Below are 16,331 nucleotides of genomic sequence, written 5' to 3' on the forward strand. Positions count from 1 at the left end.
GCTTATTATCCTGTTCTTGTCACAGGATATCTCTTCTGGGAAGCTTTCCCTAAATCCCTAGTTGGATAGTTGGATTAAAAGCTTATCTTTCTCACTCTCACAGCACTGTTTACCTCCAACTTAGAACTTCACATATTTGATTGAAATGATATATGTACCTGTCCCTTCCAGTGGGCACTAGCTTTTTGAGAGGAGGAATCACATCTATTCATTTTTTCTCACCTTCAGCTCCTGGCCTAGAGCTTTGTGCAAAATGAGTGTTCAATAAATTGTTGTTGAACAGAAATTGAGATTTTTGAGGCTCAGAGTCCTTGAGGGTACTCTGTGAAGTCTACTTCAATTCTAAGAAAACTAAACTATGGTTTTAGTTGGAGCCTTTAAGTTCCTGGAAGAGAGAAGGCTTGAGCTGTGTTGTGAACAGATGGGCGTATAGGGTTTGGACTGATTGAGAGAAGTGAGGGATATAATCAGAATTGATGAGCAAAGGTGAGAAGTCTTACATGGAGGACAATGCAAGAAACAACACTAAGCAAACATCATGTTTCCAATGTGGAGTAGTGGGAAATGAATTAGGATATGTAGAATCAACTTATTACAAACTTCTGATGAGGAGCTGGTGGATTTCAGGCTTATTTTTTTTTTTCAGGCTTATTTTTTAGGCAGAAGGAAATACTTGAGATTCTGCAAACAGAGAAATCACATATTCAGAGCCATACCACAGGAAGAATAATCTGGCACAAGATATAAAACAAATTGAAGTGGGAACAGATGGGAATGAGTGAGGCCACTAGGAAATTATTATGGCAGCTCGATAGGTGCCAGATGATGAGCATTTGGACCAAAATGGCAGCAGTGTGGGCAAAAGAGAGTTAAATTTTGAGCCATTTTAGAGGAAAAATTAATAGATTGATTGCATGTCGTGACACAGAAAGCAAAGATGATGACATTCTTAGATTAGTAAATGGTGTTTCAGAAATGCAGAAAGTTAACAACAAAAAAGAGAAATGGAAAGGAAGGATGTTTTGTGGGGCAATAGGGGAATTTGCTCTGCAATCTTTGAATGTGAGACCGAAACTTCACAATACTTCTATTTGCTAGATGTGCTTAAGAACTACTATATGAATTTGAGTGAGTGAATGAACAAATGAAATCTTAATGAAGGGCACCTGGATGGCTCAGTGGTTGAGCATCTGCCTTCTGGTCAGTACGTGACCCTGAGGTTCCAACAGGGAACAGGTTCCCCCCAACAAGGAACCTGCTTCTCCCTCTGCTTATGTCTCTGCCCCTCTCTCTGGATTCTCTCATGAACAGATGAATAAAATCTTTAAAACAAATCTTAATGGAAGGCTTCATCAGGCATATGAAACCATACTACTATTGACTTATGGGGCAAACTGAGTGAGGGGCAGGAGTATAGATTAGGGAATTATGAGCTTAGAGTTGTGAAAATCACTGGGTTAACATGAACTTCTTAAGGAAGAGGCGTGGGGAGAGAAAGGTAGAGGGCCCAAGTGTAAGCCTTGGGAGACTTCTAGGTGTGAAGAGGCAATGAAAGCCAGTGGATGTGTAAGGTCAGCCAGATACAGACCTGTTTCTCTGACTATAACTGAGTTGCATGCCTTTCAAATAGACCAGAGTTGTCTGAACCAACCAGAAGGCAAATTTCCAATCATGAAAAATATTTTTTAAAACATATGGCATATAAGTAGCAAGAATATATGAAAGCTTTTATTGTCAATCAGAGAAAAATGAATATTCCAGTAGGAAAATGGACAGGTGGAATAAGGAAATTTCTTAAACAAATAGAAAAATTTAAGAAACATGCAAGAGTGTTCAACTGCACTGGAAATAAAAGATATATTGAAATAATATGATAGGACTTTGTTGCTTAGCAAATTGGAGTATTTTTAATTAAAAAACAATCCTCAGAGTTGGCAATGGTATGGGACATAGGCACTTGGTAGAAAAATAAACTTACACAAACCTTCTGGATGATGATTTGGCATTCATATCTGACTCAGTAATTTGGTTCAGTGACTCCTTGAAACCTAAAAAATAATTGCTTGGCATAAAAAAATGTAAAAGTGTTCATTTCAGCTTTTCTTATTAGTTATATAAGGTATACCATTAAAACTCTTTCTAGCTGATCATTTTTAAAGATTTATTTTATTTATTCATGAGAAATACAGAGAGAGAGGCAGAGGGAGAAGCAGGCTCGCTTTGGGGAGCCTGATGCAGGACTCAATCCCAGGACCCCAGGATTATGCTGTGACCTGAAGACAGGTGCTCAACCACTGACACATGCAGGCATCGATCTAGCTGATCTTAATAGTTATTTTGAGATATTTTTAACACTTATCCCGAGTATGTTGAATTGCAGTTCTCCTAATTCTAACTTATTTCATATGTTATGCTCTTATACATTGTTTTTATCTATTTCTATTGATTCATTTATGGCATTTAGCTCTCTTCATTTACAGTTGCACTTCCTTATCTTCAAAATTCTCTACCAGCCTCAGGTTTACTGAGCCTCATTTTGATGTAGTAAACTACCTGGTCTCTCCTTGATGTATCATGAACATATCTTTACATTTCATCAGTCTTGCACTCTAGTTGATTGTACACAAGTCAATCTTTTTTTTGTTTTTCAGAGAGAGTGTGTGTGAGAGCAAGTGGGTGGGGGAGGGTAGCAGGTGAGGGAGAGAGAGAATCTTATGGAGGCTCCATGCCCAGTGCAGAGCCTGACATGGGGCTTGATCTCATGACCTAGGCTAAATCAAGAGTCGGACACTGAACAAAGTGAGCCACCCAGGCACCCCACAAACCAATCATTTTTAAGTCTCTAGACTCTTAAATCTTTGAAAAAGCAAATAGTGGTTCAGAAATGCATAAGACATTTTAAACTGTCAGAAATTCACTCAAATTTGACAAACCTTTTTATACTTCAGATTAAGAATAGGTGACTTGTTTTGTTTTACATGTGCAAATTCTGAATCTAGTTTCTAAAAAAATAGCAAGAAAATACATACTTAGTAAGCTTGTACAATTTCTCATGAACAGCAAAAAAAGCCATCAACCGCATGATTAATATTTATAAAGAAATTAGTTAACACTAACTGGCAACATTTTCATTTGCTGTGGTAGTCCATCCTGACCCTTGGGAAATTATTCCAATGCTTCCTGTGTAATAATAATAAAGATGATAGATGGATAGATAGATAGATAGATAGATAGATAGATAGATAGATGGCAAATATTTGGAAACTTTGGGATATTTATAACTTATAAATACAAAATAAAATATTTTGCTTTCCTAGCAAACATAGAATGCAGTTATTACTTATTGCCTGTTTGAACATTCTTTGTCTTTGTTATTGCCAAGAACCAGGAGGGAAATAGAAGCTCAATTATTAATCACTAAACATCTGAACTTGTTAAATGTCCAGGTTCAGTTTAAGTTTATTTTGAAGGCTCACTACTGCCCATTTTTACTAACTTGGTTTTCTCTTCTAGGCAATGACATTTACTCAGCATATTACTAAGTGCTTCTTAAAAATACTAAGCAACACAAACTTCATATTTTAGTACTGAAAGGAATGGGAACATGTACTTTTTTACAAATCTCATTTGAAGTGTGACTCTAACTTAACAGAAATGTAGTGTTTCTCAGAGGCATGCAGGGCAAAGAAAAGATTGTAAAGTACTCACTTAATGTCACAAGAAGAATATACTGAACAGTCCTGGCCATTTATAGCAGATGACTACAAAGGCTGTAGGAGACACCATAGAGAACTTTTTACAGGCCCATTCTGCCCTTCTTATCGCAATGAAGATAAAGATTTCCACTCCAGTTTATAATTTTTCTTATCTGTGAAATGACATGCTATTTCTGCTGTGCTTGGCAGGTGTATAATGCTGGTATTTCACCGAAGATTCAGGGTTGCAAATCCTTGAGTTTTGTGTGGCCACAGCCACTTCCTGGGATTGTCCCAAGAGAAATGTAACCATAGACATCCAGGTAAGGCAAAGCACATTCTGTCTCTGTAAAACTCTTGCTGAAACCCCCATCAAAGTGAGCTCTGTCCCCTACCACTGCCCTAGTTCTATCCAGTCTTGGCTTCTGTCCCATTCCAATCTCAAGACTGGGAGAAACAAATCCAAGGAACTGCAAGGTAGAGAATGTCTTCTTAGGATCTAGCATATCTGTATTTAACCTACAAGGCTCAGGGGAGTGTCCTCACCCACACAGGGGAGTCACCTACTGAGGCTTGGTCATTTAATCTCCTGGCTATATCAAGAGCTCTAGTTCTTGGTACTTCTATTAATGTTTTTGAAGTTGATTAAAATAGGATGGGTAGGGAAAGTAAACAAGAAAAGGCCAGTGTGTGGCAACTGTTGCGACAGGATACTGGCAGTATAGCACAGTGGTCAAGAAGGCAGGTTCTGGTGCCAGAATGCCTGGGTTAAAATTCTTTTCTGTCACTTTATCACTTACTCAAGTTTCTAAATGACTTTGTGCCTCTGTTTTCTTATCTGTGAAATGGGGATGATAATACATGGCTTATGAGAGTTATAGGACTTAATAGAGGCAAAGCACTTTTGAAATATACTAAATATTTAATAGACATTTGTTATCATTATCCCAACATATCATGTGGCCATACCCCACACAGTTGTGTTTTTAGGAAGTGGTCATCGATGTTCAGAAAAACAAATTTTATTTGTGTAGTCATTGTGGACTTAGGTAGACTTGTTTGTCCTAACCACATTCATAATCGACTGATTTTGAAATTAGGCAGCCAGCATATTAAGTTATAATGGAAGGCATAATTGCCAGTGATCTAGAATGTTTTGGTCTGATTGTTTGGTCAAGTTATCTCCATGTAGAAAAATTACATGAAGGGGGCACCTGGGTGGCTCAGTGGTTGAGCATCTGCCTTTGGCTTAGGTCGTGAACCTGGGGTCCTGGGATCAAGTCCCACATCAGGCTCCCCATAGGGAGCCTGCTTCTCCCTCTGCCTATGTCTCTGCCTCTCTCTATGTGTCTCTCATGAATAAATAAATATTTTTAAAAAAAGAAAAATTACATGAGATGGGAAGTCAAATTATAATCAGTAGGTTAAATGGAAAACAAAATTAGATTATGAGAATATTACGAGACACTCAACATCATGATCTAATGCACCCTATCTATATCTCTCAGAGCAAATATATACATTGATAGATCTAAATGTCATCTTTTCAAACAGTATAGAAGACAAAGGGAGATCATTACTTGTTAGGCTTCTCTTTTTTAGACTCCAAGCAGTCTTTCTCCTTTTCCATTAATGAGTAATGGAAACACTGTGAATACACTAAAATGGTTAGGTTTTCTGATTAATTAGTTGCAGGCATAGTCTAGACTTTTAGTCTAGACTTTTCCTGTGTTTATATTCTATTTTTTCTGGTCCAGTTTGGAGGTTCCCAAATCTCAGGCACACAATTATAAATATTCTCCTAGAACGATGTTCTTAAGCTATGTGCATAGGAAGCACCTGGGCATCTTGTTGAAATACAAAGATTTCAGGGGGTCCTGCTGCTGCATTTCTAACAAGCTCCAGGTGATGTCAATGCTTTTGGCCTCTTTTTTTTTCTGGCTTTACTGTCAGAAAAATATAATCTCTAAGCTCTGGAAGTAGTATATAAAGTGAATAGAGGCAGTGATTTGCTGTTGTACACAGGGAACTTTCTTTTCTTCTGTGTACAGACAGCATTATGATTTCCCTGATCATTCCATATGGCTTTTACTAGAATGTTTGTTAGCATGCTTTGTAAGCTGTAAAGAGTTATATAAACTAAGCGGGATCCCTGGGTGGCACAGCGGTTTGGCGCCTGCCTTTGGCCCAGGGCGCGATCCTGGAGACCCGGGATCGAGTCCCACGTCGGGCTCCCGGTGCATGGAGCCTGCTTCTCCCTCTGCCTGTGCCTCTGCCTGTGCCTCTGCCTCTCTCTCTCTCTCTCTCTGACTATCATAAATAAATAAAAATTAAAAAAAAAATTATAAACTAAGCCATTACCTTTTAATAAATAAATCCTCCTATGTAGATTGTCCAAGGAAGAAGAAAATGTACAGTAAAGCAATGTCTATAATTTATATCATCTGCCCACATGTTTTGATATGGGCTCTCATTAGAATCCACTGTTGTTCTCTCTCTGTGGCATCTATTTTAGCACAGAGTGCCACTCCCAATGAGCACATATTTTTTTCTTGTTTCCAGTTTCTGTGCAGATGACTCCCTGTCCCTTTGAACAAACTGCCAAAGTGTATTTTTTTATATATGCAACAATTTCTGTTTTAAGTGAGGTTTCAAATGATCTGCACCATATGTGGTGAAAATCCGTTATTCTCATTTGATGGAGTAATAAACAGATCATATCTGCTCTGTGTATACACATTATTTTTAGACATTGTTGTTGAATTATCATCCTGATAACTACCATTTTTTGAATTCAAAACATGTCTTTGTACCATGAATTATTATATACTTTGAATACATGTATTTTTCCCTAATCATTGAAATAATTGAATTCTCGCTTCCCAGGTTAGGTCAGGTTCAACTGTAGTAAAATCACTATAGTAAAATTACTCTCCAAATTTCAGTGGTTTAACAAAATAAACATTTGTTACCCAGTTATGGAAAAACCAATGCTGGTCAGGAAAGATTCTTCATCTTATGAGGCCATCATCTTGATTGATGCCTAGGTCCTAATCTATAAAGGCGACTGAGTGATGATATGGAGACGTCAACGTTATTGAAAGTAAAGTTTATTGCTATTCATAGTTCGCCTGGAAATAAGAGGCATAGTGTACCAAGTAAGGCCATGTGGAGAAGTGCCACCCATTGTTGGTCAGGAGGCAAGGGGAAAGCAGGAGCAAGGGGAAAGCATAGGCCCAGAGCCATTATTGTGTTTTCTGTGGGGAAGTAAGGCAGGGTAAGGGAAAAGCTAGTTTGAATAATACTGGTGGGTTCTGGTCTATAAGGATGGTATCTCTAGTTTTTGTGTGGTAACTGGCCCTGGATGATTTAGGGCAGGGAGCATACTAGATTAGTATGTGAGAGTTAGATAAAGAGGGTAGTTGGGGACATGAAGTTGGGATTGGTTGGGGGGGGAGCGTTTATAATATAATTTTTGTGCAGTCAGGAAAGCTGAAAAGCAGACGGGTTGTAAACAACTGTGGCAATTAGTTTGTTCTGGATTAGTTTGATTAGTAGATGCAACATAGACAAATATGGAATCTAAGAAAACAACACATCTCAACACATGAGTTTACCATATCAGAAGGAGAGAGAGAAGTCCAAAGGGGATGTTTTTAAAGGTCAGATCTGCCTGTCCACAGTCCCAATTCTAATGGCTCCAAGCCCCTTGCTTGGAAGGCTGAGGATGTAGTCTTTCCATTAATTAAGAAGAGGAGAATAAGATAGGATTTGGATATATATATATATATATAATACAGGAGAGGATTACTTCCAATTTACAAAGGAATAAACTGAGATTCTGGTGGATTGTGGTTTATCCAAAGTAATCATCTTATAAATAAGAAAACCAGGGCTTGAACTCAGGGCTTCCAAAGTCATCTTGCTCTGTATCACATGATGTCTGAATTGAATATAATAATCCTGGCCATGAGAGAATAGGCGAGTGGATCATATTTTACATGATGACAACTGAGAGGATACTAAATTATAATTATTGTGAAAGCCATAACATAGTTGAACTAAGAATTTAGGAACCAGCTGAGTCTTATTCTACCATTCAGAGCATTTACTGCAAAGGAAAGTGTCTGACTTTTCAGTTGTATTATCAAATTTTGAAGATCGACAGCCAGGGGGATTAAATCAGCCTGGTAAATAATAGCAAAGGCCTTTAATTTTTCTCTGAAGAGAAACACATAAAGAGCAAATCTTATCACTAGCAGGTACTTTCGGGTGAAGTATATTGCTGAGAGTCTAGCCTACCATCATCAAGGTTCCCACACCACATTCTTGCCAGTGCTACCTTGATAACACAACTAGAGAGTCATCTGCAATGCTGTTGATGGTGAGGTCAGGAAGGGTACAGTCCAACACATTAGTGCAAAAAGTCCCAGTTTTCACCACAGTGAGTTCCTGGAAACTATGTCATAAGGCAGACATGAAGCATATGAAGTGGATTACATTTTGTCAAATAAACAATGCTGCACATCAGGTGAAGGTTGTCCTACTGATCAAACACTAAATATTAGTTAAGTTCACACATATGATTAGATGATTTTTGAAAACAGGGATATATGAATTTTTTTTTTAAGATTTTATTTATTTATTCGTGAGAGACACAGAGAGAGAGAGAGAGAGAGGCAGAGATACAGGCAGAGGGAGAAGCAGGCTCCATGCAGGAAGCCCAATGAGGTACTCCATCCCAGGTCTCCAGGATCAGGCCCAGGCTGAAGGCAGGCATCAAACCACTTTGAACTTTTCACGATATGCAGTCCTTTTGAGCCACCTGGGCTGCCCTACATGAATTTTTAGAACTTAAAAATAGTAATATCGCATTCTAGATTTTATAAAATGAACCCAAATTAGAGGTCCCATTGAAACTGAAGAGGATAGCAATAGAGTATAAAGTGTGCCTGTAATACATAAATTACATTTCTATGGTTTTGTTAAATTTGATCCAAACACTGCTAGTTTTAACAATTAGTAATTTTATTCCAACTTTATAATGTGAAGTTTTATTGAAATTATCTAGGGGACTCAAGTCTCTTTAAGAAGCTAAGGAAATATGAGGTGCAATTTTACATATACACATTTTGCCTTTTATGAATATCAAGTATACATTTTCAGAATCATTCCATGAGTTTACTGAGTCAAAGAGGTGTACTAGGGAAATGTGGGGGCAGTCTACAATAGGCAAATGGCAAAGATTGACCCAGTACTTAGATCCAGTCCAACAAATACTGACAAATTTCTCCCTTAGGTTTGGCAACAGTTTATTTCAGACAGATCTTATTTCAATTAGTATGTCCCATTTCCCAAATAAATCATAACAAATGTTCTGCTAACTCAAATATTTCCACATTAAAATTTAATCTACCAACGACCCAGCTGTTCCACTCCTATTTATGCAAGAGAAATGAGAACTTACATTTTTGCAAAAATGTGTTCATGAATGATCATGTTAGCATTGTTAATAATAGTTACAACGTAGAAATAACTCAAACGTCCACCAGCTGATGAATGGATAACTACATGTGGTGTATCCATACAATGGAATGTTATTTGACCATAAAAAGGAATTAAGTTCTGATGTATGCTCATGAGCAAACTTTGGAAACATTATGCTAAATGAAGGAAACCAGACACAAAGGACTGCATATCGTGAAAAGTTCAGAATGGGGAAATTGATAGAAACAGAAAGTAGATTAGTGGTTGCCAAAGGCCGGGGACTGGTTGGAAATAGAGGTGGAGGGATGTGGAGTTACTTTTTGGGGTGATGAAAATGTTATAAAATTTATTAGAGTGATGGGTGGACAAATTGTGAGTTACTGAATTGTACACTTTAATGAGTGAATTGTATGGTTTGCACATTCTATCTTAGTAAAAACAACAACAAAACACTATCTGCTGGATAATTCACCACTCCAAGAAGTGGTACAAAAATCCCTTTTCGGACGCCTGGGTGGCTGAGTGATTGGGCAGATCTGCTTTCGACTCATGGTATGATCCTGGGGTTCCAGGACTGAGTCCCACATCAGGCTCCCAGCATGGAGCCTGCTTCTCCCTCTGCCCGTGTGTCTGCCTCTCTCTATGTCTCTCATGAATAAATAAATAAATCTTTTTTTAAAAATCCTTTTAAATAGTATGTGTTCTGATTTCAGGATAAAAAATACAGCTTTTGTAACAACATTCCTGGCACTCTGGTGTGGGGGAAGCAAAATAAATGATTAGTCCCAGCTGACAACAGAGCTTAAAATATTGTTGAGGCAGTAAGTCTCATATCAAGAAACAGAGAAATCCTGCTAGTTATCATCTTTATGACTTGGGGGAGGGGCTATTTTTATCAGGTCAGAATTGTTTCTCTTCAATGTGATATGCTTTTTGATTTCCAGACAGTTATAAATGCATGCTACATTCTAGATACGATGCTTATGAAGGAGAACTACTGTTTAATCTTCATTCTCTTCTCAAAATGCCACGATCCAGGAAGATAAAGGTTAAGAATGCTGAGACAACCACTTTCAGACTCATTGTGGGTGCTGAAAAGGGATCTATATGTAAAGAGGCTCTGGAGACCTTGATACAGTTGAGCATGACTGTTCATTGGCTCTATTGCCCTGAGCAAGACATTTATCTTTAAACTACAGTTTGCTTCTTCTGCAAAATGAGGAGGCTAGATTCTCTCAGGTTCTTTCCAACTCTCTATCCTAGTTACGTAGTAGCGGATGTTGATTTAGGTCATTTTAGAAAGCATTTTCCCCTTTGTGCTGCTTTTAAGGAAAGAAAATGAATACATTTTGAAAGAGAAACTCATTATATAGTTTGTTTCATAAATAAGGTACACTTACCAGGGTGATATGAAACTCTAAAGTTTTATGGTCTAAGAGTTATTACCTCACCTTTTATATATGTGAGTACATCACACATGTAGCTGAAAAGTGCAACTTCTCTCTACTCCTAGGAGGTGTTAGGATTGTATCCTTTGCCTAATGAACTACATTTATTTACAATTTTAGGAAGAAGAACATTAATAATGAAACTTAAATAATCACCCATAATGTTACTGGTTTCCATTTGCCCAATTATTGAAGACTCATTTATCTCTTGCTATCTGTTGGCATTTGATCAAACTCTCAAAAATGAGTCATGGCTTCGTGAGTCTTACTCTCTCTGTGTACCCTTTACCTTTATGACTGTGAGTGAGAGAGAAGGTGGGTCATACCCAAACCCACTGATAGCCAGTAACGGAGGAAATGAAGGGAACTCTACAAAGCCTAAGGCAAGAATAGGTGTTTGTTGTGGTGACAAGCTTGGAAAATGAAAGTTTGATGTTATTTTCTATTTTTCTATGATAATTATTTTGATCCTTTTGTTACACTCCTTAAAGGATGAATAGCATGAAATAGAATTATGTATGATACACACTCTCTGAGATAATGAACATTCCAGATGCTCTTGTGAATGTTGAATTCTGGAGCCATTGAGCAAAAACATTATTATGGCTTAAATGTTTGTGTCCCTCAAATTTATTATGGTGAAGTTATAAACCCCAATGTGATGGCATTTGAAAGTGAGCCTTTGAGAAATAATTAGGTTTAGGTAAGGATGGAATTGGAGCCCCCCCCCCCTTTTTTTTTAAGAAAATGTCTTTTTTTTATTGTGGTAAGAACACTTAACATGAGGTCTACCCTCTTAAATTCTTGAGCTTACAGTTCATTATTGTTAACTATAGTCATAGTTTTGCACAGCAGAGCTCTAGGACTTTCATCCTGTAGAACTGAAACTTTATACCTGTTGAACAGCAATTCCCCATTTCTCTCCCCCATCAGCACCTGACAACCACCATTCTACTCTGTTTCTGTGAGACTGGCTGTTTTTAGATGCTGCATGTATGTGGATTCAGGCAGTATTTCTTTTATGATTGACATATTTCATGTAGCACAATGTCCTCCTGGTTCATCCATGTTGTTGCATACGGCAACATTTCCTTCTTTTTCAAAGGGTAATATTCAATTGTATGTATACACCACACTTTCTTTCTTCATTTGTTCATGTACTTTATTTTTTTTTTTTAATTTTCAAGTAATTTTCCCACATAGAACAAGAAACTGGGTTTTTTATTCCTTCCCCCACACCCCACAATGGTGAACACAGCATGCTGCACATGATTGTTACTAGATGTTTACTCACAGTTTTACTCTGTAAAGCATAGTTGGGGAAAGGTATTAATTATTCCTACTTAATCAGTTTTGAAATTAAGGCAGAAACCTATCTGGGTTTACCAACCATCTGCTTCTAGTCTTAGCTGAAGACTGGAGATGATAGTACCCTTATCTCAAAGAATTATTCTGTCAAATTAAAGATAGCCACAAGTTCTTTGTTACCTTTCCCATCAAGAACTGGTATTTAGGGCCCCTGGGTAGCTCAGAGGTTGAGCGTCTGCCTTCGACTCAGGTTGTGATCCCAGAGTCCTGGAATCGAGTCCTGCATCAGGCTCCCAGCAGGAGGCCTGCTTCTCCTTCTGCCTATGTGTCTGCCTCTCTGTGTCTCTCATGAACAAATAAATAAAATCTTAAAAAAAAAAAAAAAAGAACTGGCATTTATTTCTCCTCCTCTTGAATCTTGGCTGGGCTATGACTGCTTTGATCAGTGGAGTAAACCGGAAGTCTGCTCTAACCTAGCTTTTAAGACTAGCACCCTCTTCCTTGGTTTCTTGGAGCCCTGAACTTTCACGTAGAAAGTTCAAATACCCAGAGTGTCTGGGTGGCTCAGTCGGTTAAGTGGCTGCTTCGGCTCAGGTCATGATCTCAGGACCATAGGATTGAGCCCGGTGTCAGGCTCCCTGCTCAGCCAGGAGTCTGCTTCTCCCTTTGCCTCTGCTCCTCCCCCACCTATGCTCGGTCTTTCTCTCTCTCTCTCAAATAAATACAACGAAAGAAAGAAAAAGAAAGAGGAAAAAAAAAAAAGAAGGGAAGTTAGTTCAACCACCTTGTGGAGACACTACATAAAGGCAGAGCCCAGCCTTCCAGCCATCACTGCTGAGGCACCCAGCATGTGAGTCTCTTAGCTCCTCTGACAACAGGTTCACCAGTTGAGTGACTACCAAGCTTCGGTATGTGCGAGGTCCAGCTGAGCTCTGTCCGATCTCTTGACCTACATCATTGTGAAATATAACTATATTTAGAAAATATATTTATTTTCTTCTAAGCCACAAGTTTGGGGATAGTTAATTATTATCCAATAGATTCCTGAGTAGTTGTTACAAGAAGTCATTGAGTTTACACATAAAAAGCATGTAGAGCAGGGCCAGATTAGTAAAGGTTAGTCCCTCATCCCTCTCTCTCACCTTCTTCTTCCTATTATTTTCTATAGCTTCTAAAATAACTCAGTGAGCAAGTCTTAAAACTTCATTATTTTTTTTAAAGATTTGTTTATTTATTTATGATAGAGAGAGAGAGAGAGGCAGAGACATAGGCAAAGGGAGAAGCAGGCTCCATGCCGGGAGCCGGACGTGGGACTCGATCCCCGGACTCCAGGATGGCGCCCTGGGCCAAAGGCTGGCACCAAACCGCTGAGCCACCCAGGGATCCTCAAGCCTTGAAACTTCAGATCTCCAACATTCATTTTACTTTTATGTCCCATGATGCTGTGCAACACGTTCTGGAAGGCATTGATGACACTGCTTGCTTCCTATCTTTTCACTTACTTTGTTTTTTGTTTTGTTTTGTTCTTAAAGATTTTATTTATTTATTCATGAGAGACAGACAGAGAGAGTAAGAGACATAGGCAGAGGGAGAACAGGCTCCCTCTGGGGAGCCCCATGGGGGACTCGATCCCAGGATCCTGGGATCACAACCTGAGCCAAAGGCAGATGCTCAACCCAGGTGCCCTTCACTTTCTTTGTGTTATGTTATGCTACAACCTGAGGCAGCCACAAGCCACCTGGGCACATGAAATTTCAATTTGACATATTATTTATAAATCTCCACTCCTCATTCATTCATTCATTCATTCATTCAAGATATATTTATTGAGCATTGACTTTGTACCAAGATATGTGTTTGTTGCAAGAATGAATAAAGGAGACCAGCATTTTGTCCTCAAGGTGCTCAGAGTTTAGTGAGGGCAATTTATTAATAAGTGAGCAGATAAAAATATTTCAGAGTAAAGTGTTGTGGTGGGAATAAGTGTGGTGCTCTGAGAGGAGAAAGCAGAGGATGGTTTTAGAATAGTTCACTCATGCCTACCTGAGATTTGGCAATGAGGCTGAGGCCTGGAGAGATGAAAGGAACCTGTGAAGAGTCATGTGAAGAGTCTGGGGAATATCATTCCAGGCACAGAGGAGCAGGTGCAAAGTCCCTGAGGAGAGAAAGATCTGGAATGGAAATGTAGCCTGGAACCTGGTGTGAGATGAGGTGGGAGAGCTGGGTGGAGGCTAGATCACTCAAGGCTTTGTGTACTCAATATTGGTAGGAACTTTGAGTTTTACTCTAGGTGCAATGGGAGACCGTGGAAGAGTTTCAGCAAGGAGTGGGGGGCAGGCATAAGCTGATTAATATCTTAGAGAGATCACCCAGGATGACATAGGAAGAATGGATTCCCCAGCGGTCAAAAGTGGAAGCAAGAAGAGCATTTAAGAGGCCATTAGAAGTCCAAGCAGAAGATGAGGGTGGCTTCATCTAGAGCATAGGAGTGAATTTGAAGAGAGGTAGAGGGCTCTGAGTGATGGGGCAGAAAGGCATGGACATAGATTTGCAGGTTCTAGAATCAAGCTGCCTGGGTTCATCATCCCAATTTCAACACTTACAAATCATGAGACCTTTGGCAACTCAACTTCATTGTCCTCAGTTTCTCTCTTTGTAAAATTAGACTAATGATATTTGCCTATAGAGATATTATAAGTACTAAATAAGTTTAATATTTATAAATTTAATATTATAATATTAATTTTTTAAAGTTATTTGAGAGAAAAAAAACACGAGCAGGAGGAGCAGAGGGAGAGGAAGAGAGAATCACAAGCAGACTCTGTGCCAAGCGTGGAGCCCTACAGGGATGGAGGCCATCTTATGACGTGGAGACTAGGACCTGAGCTGAAATCAAGAGTCAGATGCCCAACCCACTGCACCACCCGGACACGCCAAAAAGCTCTTTAAGTTCCTAGCACATACTAAGCCCTCAGTAGGTGTTCTCTATTGTTAAATTTTGGAAGTGGTACCTGTAGGATTGGCTGATGAATTGGATTTGTGGGGTGAAGAAAAAAGATGAAGCAAAGACTGTCATTTTTCCAAGCTGAAATAATGTTCCATTTCTGTGCAATATCCGGGTACTGTGGTGTTTTGTATGACATGATCTTATCTTACACACAGTCTTATAGTTTATGTGTGTATAAGAGTGTTGTGTAACTGATTATTATTACTGATGGGAACACATTTTATCTCTGAGGAGTTTTGGGGCAGGAAAAGTGTTGGGAACCCCAGAGGCTAAACAATAATATTGCACATATGTTAAATTGGGAATGACCATGTTCCCTATGGTATTTCAAGATCATAAATATAGAGTTATCTATATGAAATGGTGATAATATTAACTGTGACAATACTTAGAAATAATGAAAAATAATGTCAAGTAAGAAACCTAGTATAAAATAATACACACACAATGACTACAATTAGATAAAATAGTAAGGATCAGAGGACAAAACTAAATAATTATCTTTTGATTAAAGTTTTATTGTTTTTCTTACAAAGTTAATTAAAAATGAATCTCAAGGGATACCTGGGTAGCTCAGTTGGTTAAGCATCTATCTTGGATTCAGGTCTTGATTCCTGAGATAGAGCCCTACATTAGAGTCTCTGCGTAGTGGGGAGTCACTTCTCCCCCTCCCTCTGCCCCTCCCTCTGCTGTGCTCTCTCTCTTTCTCTCTCTCAAATAAAATCTTTAAAAATAATGGATCCCGGTATTCTGAGTGCCTTCTGTATAGCATTAACTTTTCAGATTCCTTGAGCAAACAAGATTCCTTTATCAAATAAGTTTGTGAATACCTTCAGTGGAGATTTCCCTCCAGAAATACACAGAACCTAAAATAAAGTTTTTCACTTTGGGAATAAAGTTTTTCACTTTGTATTTTTCAGTTTTCTTCTGACTAATTTAACCTCCAAAACCTTTTCCCCAAGGGACACCTATTAATATTTCTCATAAGTTTTCCCTGAAGAGCAATCTTAGGAAAACACAGATCCCAGGCACATCTCACTTCCCCAAGTGAAGATTGGTGACTCTCACCAGGAGCTACTTCCATGATCATGGGATAGGGAGCCTTGTACCATATATGATACTAAGACATTACTATCTCTTTACTTTTTCAATTAAAAGGAATTTGATTTTTGTATCTGATGATATTTCAAGAGGTAGTTCTGTAAACACTTTTCTGTTTTAAGCTACTCAGCCAAATAATTAATATCAGACCAGTGAATGCTAGAGGAAATTTGTCACTTAAATAAACCAACTTTAATGGATTCATTTTTAAAAAATTTATTTATTTATTCGTGAGAGATGCACAGAGAGGCAGAAGACATAGGCAGAGGGAGAAGCAGGCTCCCT

The 16,331-nt window shown here is 38.5% G+C and overlaps 1 long non-coding RNA gene across 1 annotated transcript in view; it reads left to right on the forward strand.

Annotated features, from left to right (window-relative positions):
* Positions 1 to 15,636, forward strand: part of LOC121496770 — a 114,677-nt gene extending 99,041 nt beyond the window's left edge. Inside the window, exons 2-3 of the long non-coding RNA XR_005989340.1 lie at positions 3,906 to 4,018; positions 14,692 to 15,636. This is a non-coding gene — a long non-coding RNA (uncharacterized LOC121496770). The remainder of the gene's footprint in view (positions 1 to 3,905; positions 4,019 to 14,691) is intronic.
* The last annotated feature ends 695 nt before the right edge of the window (positions 15,637 to 16,331 follow it).

Source organism: Vulpes lagopus, chromosome 1 (assembly GCF_018345385.1).
Source record: "Vulpes lagopus strain Blue_001 chromosome 1, ASM1834538v1, whole genome shotgun sequence".
NCBI lineage: Eukaryota > Metazoa > Chordata > Mammalia > Carnivora > Canidae > Vulpes > Vulpes lagopus.